Raw genomic sequence first — 17,484 nt, 5'->3', positions numbered from 1 at the left:
ACACAGTGAGCCACACTCACTGACACACTTCACCCAAACACAGTGAACCACACTCACTGACACACTTCACCCAGACACACTGCCTCACACTCACTGACACGCTTCATCCAAACACGTTGCACCACACTCTCTGATACACTTCACCCAAACACATTGCCCCACACTCACTGGCAAACATCACCCAACCACATTGCACCACACTCACTGACACACTTCACCCAAACACATTGCCCCACACTCACTGACACACTTCACCCAAACACAGTGAACCACACTCACTGACACGCTTCACCCAAACACAGTGAACCACACTCACTGACACACTTCACCCAAACACAGTGAACCACACTCACTGACACACTTCACCCAAACACTGTGAACCACACTCACCGACACACTTCACCCAAACACAGTGAACCACACTCACTGACACACTTCACCCAAACACAGTGAACCACACTCACTGACACACTTCACCCAAACACAGTGAACCACACTCACTGACACACTTCACCCAAACATATTGCACCACACTCTCTGACACACTTCACCCAAACACATTGCACCACAGTCTCTGATACACTTCACCCAAACACACTGCCCCACACTCACTGACACACTTCACCGAAACAAAGTGAAGAACACTCACTGACACACTTCACCCAAACACAGTGAACCACACTCACTGACACACTTCACCCAAACACATTGCACCACACTCTCTGACACACTTCACCCAAACACACTGCCCCACACTCACTGACACACTTCACCCAAACACAGTGAACCACACTCACTGACACACTTCACCCAAACACAGTGAACCACACTCACTGACACGCTTCATCCAAACACATTGTACCACACTCTCTGACACACTGCCCCACACTCACTGACACACTTCACCCAAACACACTGCCCCACACTCACTGACACACTTCACCCAAACACAGTGAACCACACTCACTGACACGCTTCATCCAAACACATTGCACCACACTCTCTGACACACTTCACCCAAACACAGTGAACCACACTCACTGACACGCTTCATCCAAACACATTGCACCACACTCTCTGACACACTTCACCCAAACACACTGCCCCACACTCACTGACACACTTTACCCAAACACACTGCCCCACACTCACTGACACACTTCACCCAAACACAGTGAGCCACACTCACTGACACACTTCACCCAAACACAGTGAACCACACTCACTGACACACTTCACCCAGACACACTGCCTCACACTCACTGACACGCTTCATCCAAACACGTTGCACCACACTCTCTGATACACTTCTCCCAAACACATTGCCCCACACTCACTGGCAAACATCACCCAAACACATTGCACCACACTCACTGACACACTTCTCCCAAACACAGTGAACCACACTCACTGACACGCTTCACCCAAACACAGTGAACCACACTCACTGACACACTTCACCCAAACACAGTGAACCACACTCACTGACACACTTCACCCAAACACTGTGAACAACACTCACCGACACGCTTCACCCAAACACAGTGAACCACACTCACTGACACACTTCACCCAAACACAGTGAACCACACTCACTGACACACTTCACCCAAACACACTGCCCCACACTCACTGACACACGTCACCCAAACACACTGCCCCACACTCACTGAAACGCTTCATCCAAACACATTGTACCACACTCTCTGACACACTGCCCCACACTCACTGACACACTTCACCCAAACACACTGCCCCACACTCACTGACACACTTCACCCAAACACATTGCCCCACACTCACTGGCAAACATCACCCAAATACATTGCACCACACTCACTGACACACTTCACCCAAACACAGTGAACCACACTCACTGACATGCTTCACCCAAACACAGTGAAACACACTCACTGACAGACTTCACCCAAACACAGTGAACCACACTCACTGACACACTTCACCCAAACACTGTGAACCACACTCACCGACACACTTCACCCAAACACAGTGAACCACACTCACTGACACACTTCACCCAAACACAGTGAACCACACTCACTGACACACTTCACCCAAACACATTGCCCCACACTCACTGACACACGTCACCCAAACACACTGCCCCACACTCACTGACACGCTTCATCCAAACACATTGTACCACACTCTCTGACACACTGCCCCACACTCACTGACACACTTCACCCAAACACACTGCCCCACACTCACTGACACACTTCACCCAAACACAGTGAACCACACTCACTGACACACATCACCCAAACACACTGCCCCACACTCACTGACACGCTTCATCCAAACACATTGTACCACACTCTCTGACACACTGCCCCACACTCACTGACACACTTCACCCAAACACACTGCCCCACACTCACTGACACACCTCACCCAAACACAGTGAACCACACTCACTGACACGCTTCATCCAAACACATTGCACCACACTCTCTGACACACTTCACCCAAACACAGTGAACCACACTCACTGACACGCTTCATCCAAACACATTGCACCACACTCTCTGACACACTTCACCCAAACACACTGCCCCACACTCACTGACACACTTTACCCAAACACACTGCCCCACACTCACTGACACGCTTCACCCAAACACAGTGAGCCACACTCACTGACACACTTCACCCAAACACAGTGAACCACACTCACTGACACACTTCACCCAGACACACTGCCTCACACTCACTGACACGCTTCATCCAAACACGTTGCACCACACTCTCTGATACACTTCACCCAAACACATTGCCCCACACTCACTGGCAAACATCACCCAACCACATTGCACCACACTCACTGACACACTTCACCCAAACACATTGCCCCACACTCACTGACACACTTCACCCAAACACAGTGAACCACACTCACTGACACGCTTCACCCAAACACAGTGAACCACACTCACTGACACACTTCACCCAAACACAGTGAACCACACTCACTGACACACTTCACCCAAACACTGTGAACCACACTCACCGACACACTTCACCCAAACACAGTGAACCACACTCACTGACACACTTCACCCAAACACAGTGAACCACACTCACTGACACACTTCACCCAAACACAGTGAACCACACTCACTGACACACTTCACCCAAACATATTGCACCACACTCTCTGACACACTTCACCCAAACACATTGCACCACAGTCTCTGATACACTTCACCCAAACACACTGCCCCACACTCACTGACAAACTTCACCGAAACAAAGTGAAGAACACTCACTGACACACTTCACCCAAACACAGTGAACCACACTCACTGACACACTTCACCCAAACACATTGCACCACACTCTCTGACACACTTCACCCAAACACACTGCCCCACACTCACTGACACACTTCACCCAAACACAGTGAACCACACTCACTGACACACTTCACCCAAACACAGTGAACCACACTCACTGACACGCTTCATCCAAACACATTGTACCACACTCTCTGACACACTGCCCCACACTCACTGACACACTTCACCCAAACACACTGCCCCACACTCACTGACACACTTCACCCAAACACAGTGAACCACACTCACTGACACGCTTCATCCAAACACATTGCACCACACTCTCTGACACACTTCACCCAAACACAGTGAACCACACTCACTGACACGCTTCATCCAAACACATTGCACCACACTCTCTGACACACTTCACCCAAACACACTGCCCCACACTCACTGACACACTTTACCCAAACACACTGCCCCACACTCACTGACACACTTCACCCAGACACACTGCCTCACACTCACTGACACGCTTCATCCAAACACGTTGCACCACACTCTCTGATACACTTCTCCCAAACACATTGCCCCACACTCACTGGCAAACATCACCCAAACACATTGCACCACACTCACTGACACACTTCTCCCAAACACAGTGAACCACACTCACTGACACGCTTCACCCAAACACAGTGAACCACACTCACTGACACACTTCACCCAAACACAGTGAACCACACTCACTGACACACTTCACCCAAACACTGTGAACAACACTCACCGACACGCTTCACCCAAACACAGTGAACCACACTCACTGACACACTTCACCCAAACACAGTGAACCACACTCACTGACACACTTCACCCAAACACACTGCCCCACACTCACTGACACACGTCACCCAAACACACTGCCCCACACTCACTGAAACGCTTCATCCAAACACATTGTACCACACTCTCTGACACACTGCCCCACACTCACTGACACACTTCACCCAAACACACTGCCCCACACTCACTGACACACTTCACCCAAACACATTGCCCCACACTCACTGGCAAACATCACCCAAATACATTGCACCACACTCACTGACACACTTCACCCAAACACAGTGAACCACACTCACTGACATGCTTCACCCAAACACAGTGAAACACACTCACTGACAGACTTCACCCAAACACAGTGAACCACACTCACTGACACACTTCACCCAAACACTGTGAACCACACTCACCGACACACTTCACCCAAACACAGTGAACCACACTCACTGACACACTTCACCCAAACACAGTGAACCACACTCACTGACACACTTCACCCAAACACATTGCCCCACACTCACTGACACACGTCACCCAAACACACTGCCCCACACTCACTGACACGCTTCATCCAAACACATTGTACCACACTCTCTGACACACTGCCCCACACTCACTGACACACTTCACCCAAACACACTGCCCCACACTCACTGACACACTTCACCCAAACACAGTGAACCACACTCACTGACACACATCACCCAAACACACTGCCCCACACTCACTGACACGCTTCATCCAAACACATTGTACCACACTCTCTGACACACTGCCCCACACTCACTGACACACTTCACCCAAACACACTGCCCCACACTCACTGACACACCTCACCCAAACACAGTGAACCACACTCACTGACACGCTTCATCCAAACACATTGCACCACACTCTCTGACACACTTCACCCAAACACAGTGAACCACACTCACTGACACGCTTCATCCAAACACATTGCACCACACTCTCTGACACACTTCACCCAAACACACTGCCCCACACTCACTGACACACTTTACCCAAACACACTGCCCCACACTCACTGACACGCTTCACCCAAACACAGTGAGCCACACTCACTGACACACTTCACCCAAACACATTGAACCACACTCACTGACACACTTCACCCAGACACACTGCCTCACACTCACTGACACGCTTCATCCAAACACGTTGCACCACACTCTCTGATACACTTCACCCAAACACATTGCCCCACACTCACTGGCAAACATCACCCAACCACATTGCACCACACTCACTGACACACTTCACCCAAACACATTGCCCCACACTCACTGACACACTTCACCCAAACACAGTGAACCACACTCACTGACACGCTTCACCCAAACACAGTGAACCACACTCACTGACACACTTCACCCAAACACAGTGAACCACACTCACTGACACACTTCACCCAAACACTGTGAACCACACTCACCGACACACTTCACCCAAACACAGTGAACCACACTCACTGACACACTTCACCCAAACACAGTGAACCACACTCACTGACACACTTCACCCAAACACACTGCCCCACACTCACTGACACACGTCACCCAAACACACTGCCCCACACTCACTGACACGCTTCATCGAAACACATTGTACCACACTCTCTGACACACTGCCCCACACTCACTGACACACTTCACCCAAACACACTGCCCCACACTCACTGACACACTTCACCCAAACACAGTGAACCACACTCACTGACACACATCACCCAAACACACTGCCCCACACTCACTGACACGCTTCATCCAAACACATTGTACCACACTCTCTGACAGACTGCCCCACACTCACTGACACACTTCACCCAAACACACTGCCCCACACTCACTGACACGCTTCACCCAAACACAGTGAACCACACTCACTGACACGCTTCATCCAAACACATTGCACCACACTCTCTGACACACTTCACCCAAACACAGTGAACCACACTCACTGACACGCTTCATCCAAACACGTTGCACCACACTCTCTGACACACTTCACCCAAACACACTGCCCCACACTCACTGACACACTTTACCCAAACACACTGCCCCACACTCACTGACACACTTCACCCAAACACAGTGAACCACACTCACTGACACACTTCACCCAGACACACTGCCTCACACTCACTGACACGCTTCATCCAAACACGTTGCACCACACTCTCTGATACACTTCACCCAAACACAGTGAACCACACTCTCTGACACACTTCACCCAAACACATTGCACCACACTCTCTGATACAATTCACCCAAACACACTGCCCCACACTCACTGACACACTTCACCCAAACACAGTGAACCACACTCACTGACACACTTCACCCAAACACATTGCACCACACTCTCTGACACACTTCACCCAAACACAGTGAACCACACTCACTGACACACTTCACCCAAACACAGTGAACCACACTCTCTGACACACTTCACCCAAACACATTGCACCACACTCTCTGATACACTTCACCCAAACACACTGCCCCACACTCACTGACACACTTCACCCAAACACAGTGAACCACACTCAATGACACACTTCACCCAAACACAGTGAACCACACTCACTGACACACTTCACCCAAACACATTGCCCCACACTCACTGGCAAACTTCACCCAAACACATTGCACCACACTCACTGACACACTTCACCCAAACACAGTGAACCACACTCACTGACACGATTCACCCAAACACAGTGAACCACACTCACTGACACACTTCACCCAAACACATTGCACCACACTCATTGACACACTTCACCGAAACACATTGCACAAAACTCACTGACACACTTCACCCAAACACAGTGAATCACACTCACTGACACACTTCACCCAAACACAGTGAACCACACTTACTGACATACTTCACCGAAACACATTGCACCACACTCACTGACACACTTCACCCAAACACAGTGAATCACACTCACTGACACACTTCACCCAAACACAGTGAACCACATTCACTGACACACTTCACCCAAACACAGTGAACCACACTCACTGACACACTTCACCCAAACACATTTCCCCACACTCACTGACACACTTCAGCGAAACACATTGCACCACACTCACTGACACACTTCACCCAAACACATTGCCCCACACTCACTGACACACTTCACCCAAACACATTGCACCACACTCACTGACACACTTAACCCAAACACTGTGAACCACACTCACTGACACACTTCACCCAAACACAGTGAACCACACTCACTGACACACTTCACCCAAACACACTGCCCCACACTCACTGACACACTTCACCCAAACACACTGCCCCACACTCACTGACACACTTCACCCAAACACATCGCACCACACTCACTGACACACTTCACCCAAACACATTGCCCCACACTCACTGGCAAACATCACCCAAACACATTGCACCACACTCACTGACACACTTCACCCAAACACAGTGAACCACACTCACTGACACGCTTCACCCAAACACAGTGAACCACACTCACTGACACACTTCCCCCAAACACTGTGAACCACACTCACCGACACACCTCACCCAAACACAGTGAACCACACTCACTGACACACTCCACCCAAACACAGTGAACCACACTCACTGACACACTTCACCCAAACACACTGCCCCACACTCACTGACACACTTCACCCAAACACACTGCCCCACACTCACTGACACGCTTCATCCAAACACATTGTACCACACTCTCTGACACACTGCCCCACACTCACTGACACACTTCACCCAAACACACTGCCCCACACTCACTGACACACTTCACCCAAACACAGTGAACCACACTCAATGACACACATCACCCAAACACACTGCCCCACACTCACTGACACGCTTCGTCCAAACACATTGCACCACACTCTCTGACACACTTCACCCAAACACAGTGAACCACACTCACTGACACGCTTCATCCAAACACATTGCACCACACTCTCTGATACACTTCACCCAAACACACTGCCCCACACTCACTGACACACTTCACCCAAACACACTGCCCCACACTCTCTGACACACTTCACCCAAACACAGTGAACCACACTCACTGACACGCTTCATCCAAACACATTGCACCACACTCTCTGATACACTTCACCCAAACACACTGCCCCACACTCTCTGACAAACTTCACCCAAACAAACTGCCCCACACTCACTGACACACTTCACCCGAACACACTGCCCCACACTCACTGAGACACTTCAGTCAAACACAGTGAACCACACTCACTGACACACTTCACCCAAACACACTGCCCCACACTCACTGAGACACTTCAGTCAAACACAGTGAACCACACTCACTGACACACTTCACCCAAACACAGTGAACCACACTCACTGACACGCTTCATCCAAACACGTTGCACCACACTCTCTGACACACTTCACCCAAACACAGTGAACCACAATCTCTGATACACTTCACCCAAACACACTGCCCCACACTCACTGATACACTTCACCCAAACACAGTGAACCACACTCACTGACACACTACACCCAAACACATTGCACCACACTCACTGACACACTTCACCCAAACACAGTGAACCACACTCTCTGACACACTTCACCCAAACACATTGCACCACACTCTCTGATACACTTCACCCAAACACACTGCCCCACACTCACTGACACACTTCACCCAAACACAGTGAACCACACTCACTGACACACTTCACCCAAACACACTGCCCCACACTCACTGACACACTTCATCCAAACACACTGCCCCACACTCACTGACACACTTCACCCAAACACAGTGAACCACACTCACTGAGACACTTCAGTCAAACACAGTGAACCACACTCACTGACACACTTCACCCAAACACACTGCCTCACACTCACTGACACGCTTCATCCATACACGTTGCACCACACTCTCTGACACACTTCACCCAAACACAGTGAACCACACTCTCTGACACACTTCACCCAAACACATTGCACCACACTCTCTGATACACTTCACCCAAACACACTGCCCCACACTCACTGACACACTTCACCCAAACACAGTGAACCACACTCACTGACACACTTCACCCAAACACATTGCACCACACTCACTGACACACTTCACCCAAACACAGTGAACCACACTCACTGACACACTTCACCCAAACACATTGCACCACAGTCTCTGATACACTTCACCCAAACACACTGCCCCACACTCACTGACACACTTCACCGAAACACAGTGAAGCACACTCACTGACACACTTCACCCAAACACAGTGAACCACACTCACTGACGCACTTCACCCAAACACATTGCACCACACTCTCTGACACACTTCACACAAACACACTGCCCCACACTCACTGACACACTTCACCCAAACACAGTGAACCACACTCACTGACACACTTCACCCAAACACAGTGAACCACACTCACTGACACACTTCACCCAAACATATTGCACCACACTCTCTGACACACTTCACCCAAACACATTGCACCACAGTCTCTGATACACTTCACCCAAACACACTGCCCCACACTCACTGACACACTTCACCGAAACAAAGTGAAGAACACTCACTGACACACTTCACCCAAACACAGTGAACCACACTCACTGACACACTTCACCCAAACACATTGCACCACACTCTCTGACACACTTCACCCAAACACACTGCCCCACACTCACTGACACACTTCACCCAAACACAGTGAACCACACTCACTGACACACTTCACCCAAACACAGTGAACCACACTCACTGACACGCTTCATCCAAACACATTGTACCACACTCTCTGACACACTGCCCCACACTCACTGACACACTTCACCCAAACACACTGCCCCACACTCACTGACACACTTCACCCAAACACAGTGAACCACACTCACTGACACACATCACCCAAACACACTGCCCCACACTCACTGACACGCTTCATCCAAACACATTGTACCACACTCTCTGACACACTGCCCCACACTCACTGACACACTTCACCCAAACACACTGCCCCACACTCACTGACACACTTCACCCAAACACAGTGAACCACACTCACTGACACGCTTCATCCAAACACATTGCACCACATTCTCTGACACACTTCACCCAAACACAGTGAACCACACTCACTGACACGCTTCATCCAAACACATTGCACCACACTCTCTGACACACTTCACCCAAACACACTGCCCCACACTCACTGACACACTTTACCCAAACACACTGCCCCACACTCACTGACACACTTCACCCAAACACAGTGAGCCACACTCACTGACACACTTCACCCAAACACAGTGAACCACACTCACTGACACAGTTCACCCAAACACACTGCCCCACACTCACTGACACACGTCACCCAAACACACTGCCCCACACTCACTGACACGCTTCATCCAAACACATTGTACCACACTCTCTGACACACTGCCCCACACTCACTGACACACTTCACCCAAACACACTGCCCCACACTCACTGACACACTTCACCCAAACACAGTGAACCACACTCACTGACACACATCACCCAAACACACTGCCCCACACTCACTGACACGCTTCATCCAAACACATTGTACCACACTCTCTGACACACTGCCCCACACTCACTGACACACTTCACCCAAACACACTGCCCCACACTCACTGACACACTTCACCCAAACACAGTGAACCACACTCACTGACACGCTTCATCCAAACACATTGCACCACACTCTCTGACACACTTCACCCAAACACAGTGAACCACACTCACTGACACGCTTCATCCAAACACATTGCACCACACTCTCTGACACACTTCACCCAAACACACTGCCCCACACTCACTGACACACTTTACCCAAACACACTGCCCCACACTCACTGACACACTTCACCCAAACACAGTGAACCACACTCACTGACACACTTCACCCAAACACAGTGAACCACACTCACTGGCAAACATCACCCAAACACTGTGAACCACACTCACTGACACACTTCACCCAAACACATTGCACCACACTCACTGACACACTTCACCCAAACACATTGCACCACACTCTCTGACACACTTCACCCAAACACAGTGAACCACACTCACTGACACACTTCACCCAAAGACATTGCACCACACTCACTGACACACTTCACCCAAACACAGTGAACCACACTCTCTGACACACTTCACCCAAACACATTGCACCACACTCTCTGATACACTTCACCCAAACACACTGCCCCACACTCACTGACACACTTCACCCAAACACAGTGAACCACACTCAATGACACACTTCACCCAAACACAGTGAACCACACTCACTGACACACTTCACCCAAACACATTGCCCCACACTCACTGGCAAACTTCACCCAAACACATTGCACCACACTCACTGACACACTTCACCCAAACACAGTGAGCCACACTCACTGACATGCTTCACCCAAACACAGTGAACCACACTCACTGACACACTTCACCCAAACACATTGCACCACACTCACTGACACACTTCACCGAAACACATTGCACCACACTCACTGACACACTTCACCCAAACACAGTGAATCACACTCACTGACACACTTCACCCAAACACAGTGAACCACACTTACTGACACACTTCACCGAAACACATTGCACCACACTCACTGACACACTTCACCCAAACACAGTGAATCACACTCACTGACACACTTCACCCAAACACAGTGAACCACATTCACTGACACACTTCACCCAAACACAGTGAACCACACTCACTGACACACTTCACCCAAACACATTTCCCCACACTCACTGACACACTTCAGCGAAACACATTGCACCACACTCACTGACACACTTCACCCAAACACATTGCCCCACACTCACTGACACACTTCACCCAAACACATTGCACCACACTCACTGACACACTTCACCCAAACACTGTGAACCACACTCACCGACACACTTCACCCAAACACAGTGAACCACACTCACTGACACACTTCACCCAAACAAACTGCCCCACACTCACTGACACACTTCACCCAAACACACTGCCCCACACTCACTGACACACTTCACCCAAACACATTGCACCACACTCACTGACACACTTCACCCAAACACATTGCCCCACACTCACTGGCAAACATCACCCAAACACATTGCACCACACTCACTGACACACTTCACGCAAACACAGTGAACCACACTCACTGACACACTTCCCCCAAACACTGTGAACCACACTCACCGACACACTTCACCCAAACACAGTGAACCACACTCACTGACACACTCCACCCAAACAGAGTGAACCACACTCACTGACACACTTCACCCAAACACACTGCCCCACACTCACTGAGACACTTCACCCAAACACACTGCCCCACACTCACTGACACGCTTCATCCAAACACATTGTACCACACTCTCTGACACACTGCCCCACACTCACTGACACACTTCACCCAAACACAGTGAACCACACTCACTGACACACATCACCCAAACACACTGCCCCACACTCACTGACACGCTTCATCCAAACTCATTGCACCACACTCTCTGACACACTTCACCCAAACACAGTGAACCACACTCACTGACACGCTTCATCCAAACACATTGCACCACACTCTCTGACAAACTTCACCCAAACACATTGCCCCACACTCACTGACACACTTCACCCGAACACACTGCCCCACACTCACTGAGACACTTCAGTCAAACACAGTGAACCATACTCTCTGACACACTTCACCCAAACACAGTGCCTCACACTCACTGACACGCTTCATCCAAACACGTTGCACCACACTCTCTGACACACTTCACCCAAACACAGTGAACCACACTCTCTGATACACTTCACCCAAACACACTGCCCCACACTCACTGACACACTTCACCCAAACACATTGCACCACACTCACTGACACACTTCACCCAAACACAGTGAACCACACTCTCTGACACACTTCACCCAAACACAGTGAACCACACTCTCTGACACACTTCACCGAAACACATTGCACCACACTCTCTGATACACTTCACCCAAACACACTGCCCCACACTCACTGACACACTTCACCCAAACACAGTGAACCACACTCACTGACACACTTCACCCAAACACATTGCACCACACTCACTGACAAACTTCACCCAAACACAGTGAACCACACTCACTGACACACTTCACCCAAACACATTGCACCACAGTCTCTGATACACTTCACCCAAACACACTGCCCCACACTCACTGACACACTTCACCGAAACACAGTGAAGCACACTCACTGACACACTTCACCCAAACACAGTGAACCACACTCACTGACACACTTCACCCAAACACATTGCACCACACTCTCTGACACACTTCACCCAAACACACTGCCCCACACTCACTGACACACTTCAACCAAACACAGTGAACCACACTCACTGACACACTTCACCCAAACACAGTGAACCACAATCACTGACACACTTCACCCAAACACATTGCACCACACTCTCTGACACACTTCACCCAAACACATTGCACCACAGTCTCTGATACACTTCACCCAAACACACTGCCCCACACTCACTGACACACTTCACCGAAACACAGTGAAGAACACTCACTGACACACTTCACCCAAACACAGTGAACCACACTCACTGACAAACTTCACCCAAACACATTGCACCACACTCTCTGACACACTTCACCCAAACACACTGCCCCACACTCACTGACACACTTCACCCAAACACAGTGAACCACACTCACTGACACACTTCACCCAAACACAGTGAACCACACTCACTGACACACTTCACCCAAACACATTGCACCACACTCACTGACACACTTCACCCAAACACATTGCACCACACTAACTGACACATTTCACCCAAACACAGTGAACCACACTCACTGACACACTTCACCCAAACACATTGCACCACACTCACTGACACACTTCACCCAAACACAGTGAACCACACTCACTGACACACTTCACCCAAACACATTGCACCACACTCACTGACACACTTCACCCAAACACAGTGAACCACACTCACTGACGCACTTCACCCAAACACATTGCACCACACTCACTGACACACATCACCCAAACACATTGCCCACACTCACTGACACACTTCACCCAAACACAGTGAACCACACTCACTGACACGCTTCACCCAAACACAGTGAACCACACTCACTGACACACTTCACCCAAACACAGTGAACCACACTCACTGACACGCTTCACCCAAACACAGTGAACCACACTCACTGACACACTTCACCCAAACACTGTGAACCACACTCACTGACACACTTCACCCAAACACAGTGAACCACACTCACTGACACACTTCACCCAAACACAGTGAACCACACTCACTGACACGCTTCACCCAAACACAGTGAACCACACTCACTGACACACTTCACCCAAACACTGTGAACCACACTCACTGACACACTTCACCCAAACACAGTGAACCACACTCACTGACACACTTCACCCAAACACAGTGAACCACACTCACTGACACACTTCACCCAAACACAGTGAACCACACTCACTGACACGCTTCACGCAAACACAGTGAACCACACTCACTGACACACTTCCCCCAAACACTGTGAACCACACTCACCGACACACTTCACCCAAACACAGTGAACCACACTCACTGACACACTCCACCCAAACAGAGTGAACCACACTCACTGACACACTTCACCCAAACACACTGCCCCACACTCACTGAGACACTTCACCCAAACACACTGCCCCACACTCACTGACACACTTCACCCAAACACACTGCCACACACTCACTGACACACTTCACCCAAACACAGTGAACCACACTCACTGACACACATCACCCAAACACACTGCCCCACACTCACTGACACGCTTCATCCAAACTCATTGCACCACACTCTCTGACACACTTCACCCAAACACAGTGAACCACACTCACTGACACGCTTCATCCAAACACATTGCACCACACTCTCTGACAAACTTCACCCAAACACATTGCCCCACACTCACTGACACACTTCACCCGAACACACTGCCCCACACTCACTGAGACACTTCAGTCAAACACAGTGAACCATACTCTCTGACACACTTCACCCAAACACAGTGCCTCACACTCACTGACACGCTTCATCCAAACACGTTGCACCACACTCTCTGACACACTTCACCCAAACACAGTGAACCACACTCTCTGATACACTTCACCCAAACACACTGCCCCACACTCACTGACACACTTCACCCAAACACATTGCACCACACTCACTGACACACTTCACCCAAACACAGTGAACCACACTCTCTGACACACTTCACCCAAACACAGTGAACCACACTCTCTGACACACTTCACCGAAACACATTGCACCACACTCTCTGATACACTTCACCCAAACACACTGCCCCACACTCACTGACGCACTTCACCCAAACACAGTGAACCACACTCACTGACACACTTCACCCAAACACATTGCACCACACTCACTGACAAACTTCACCCAAACACAGTGAACCACACTCACTGACACACTTCACCCAAACACATTGCACCACAGTCTCTGATACACTTCACCCAAACACACTGCCCCACACTCACTGACACACTTCACCGAAACACAGTGAAGCACACTCACTGACACACTTCACCCAAACACAGTGAACCACACTCACTGACACACTTCACCCAAACACATTGCACCACACTCTCTGACACACTTCACCCAAACACACTGCCCCACACTCACTGACACACTTCAACCAAACACAGTGAACCACACTCACTGACACACTTCACCCAAACACAGTGAACCACAATCACTGACACACTTCACCCAAACACATTGCACCACACTCTCTGACACACTTCACCCAAACACATTGCACCACAGTCTCTGATACACTTCACCCAAACACACTGCCCCACACTCACTGACACACTTCACCGAAACACAGTGAAGAACACTCACTGACACACTTCACCCAAACACAGTGAACCACACTCACTGACAAACTTCACCCAAACACATTGCACCACACTCTCTGACACACTTCACCCAAACACACTGCCCCACACTCACTGACACACTTCACCCAAACACAGTGAACCACACTCACTGACACACTTCACCCAAACACAGTGAACCACACTCACTGACACACTTCACCCAAACACATTGCACCACACTCACTGACACACTTCACCCAAACACATTGCACCACACTCACTGACACATTTCACCCAAACACAGTGAACCACACTCACTGACACACTTCACCCAAACACATTGCACCACACTCACTGACACACTTCACCCAAACACAGTGAACCACACTCACTGACACACTTCACCCAAACACATTGCACCACACTCACTGACACACTTCACCCAAACACAGTGAACCACACTCACTGACGCACTTCACCCAAACACATTGCACCACACTCACTGACACACATCACCCAAACACATTGCCCACACTCACTGACACACTTCACCCAAACACAGTGAACCACACTCACTGACACGCTTCACCCAAACACAGTGAACCACACTCACTGACACACTTCACCCAAACACAGTGAACCACACTCACTGACACGCTTCACCCAAACACAGTGAACCACACTCACTGACACACTTCACCCAAACACTGTGAACCACACTCACTGACACACTTCACCCAAACACAGTGAACCACACTCACTGACACACTTCACCCAAACACAGTGAACCACACTCACTGACACGCTTCACCCAAACACAGTGAACCACACTCACTGACACACTTCACCCAAACACTGTGAACCACACTCACTGACACACTTCACCCAAACACAGTGAACCACACTCACTGACACACTTCACCCAAACACAGTGAACCACACTCACTGACACACTTCACCCAAACACACTGCCCCACACTCACTGACACGCTTCATCCAAACACAGTAAACCACACTCACTGACACACTTCACCCAAACACACTGCCCCACACTCACTGACACAATTCACCCAAACACATTGCACCACACTCACTGACACACTTCACCCAAACACAGTGAACCACACTCACTGACACACTTCACCCAAACACAGTGAACCACACTCACTGACACACTTCACCCAAACACATTGCACCACACTCACTGACACACTTCACCCAAACACATTGCACCACACTCACTGACACATTTCACCCAAACA

Source organism: Somniosus microcephalus, chromosome 5 (assembly GCF_052327205.1).
Source record: "Somniosus microcephalus isolate GS21.2 chromosome 5, FLI_Smic_1.0, whole genome shotgun sequence".
NCBI classification, from domain to species: domain Eukaryota; kingdom Metazoa; phylum Chordata; class Chondrichthyes; order Squaliformes; family Somniosidae; genus Somniosus; species Somniosus microcephalus.
Note: the sequence above shows the minus strand (reverse complement) of the source record.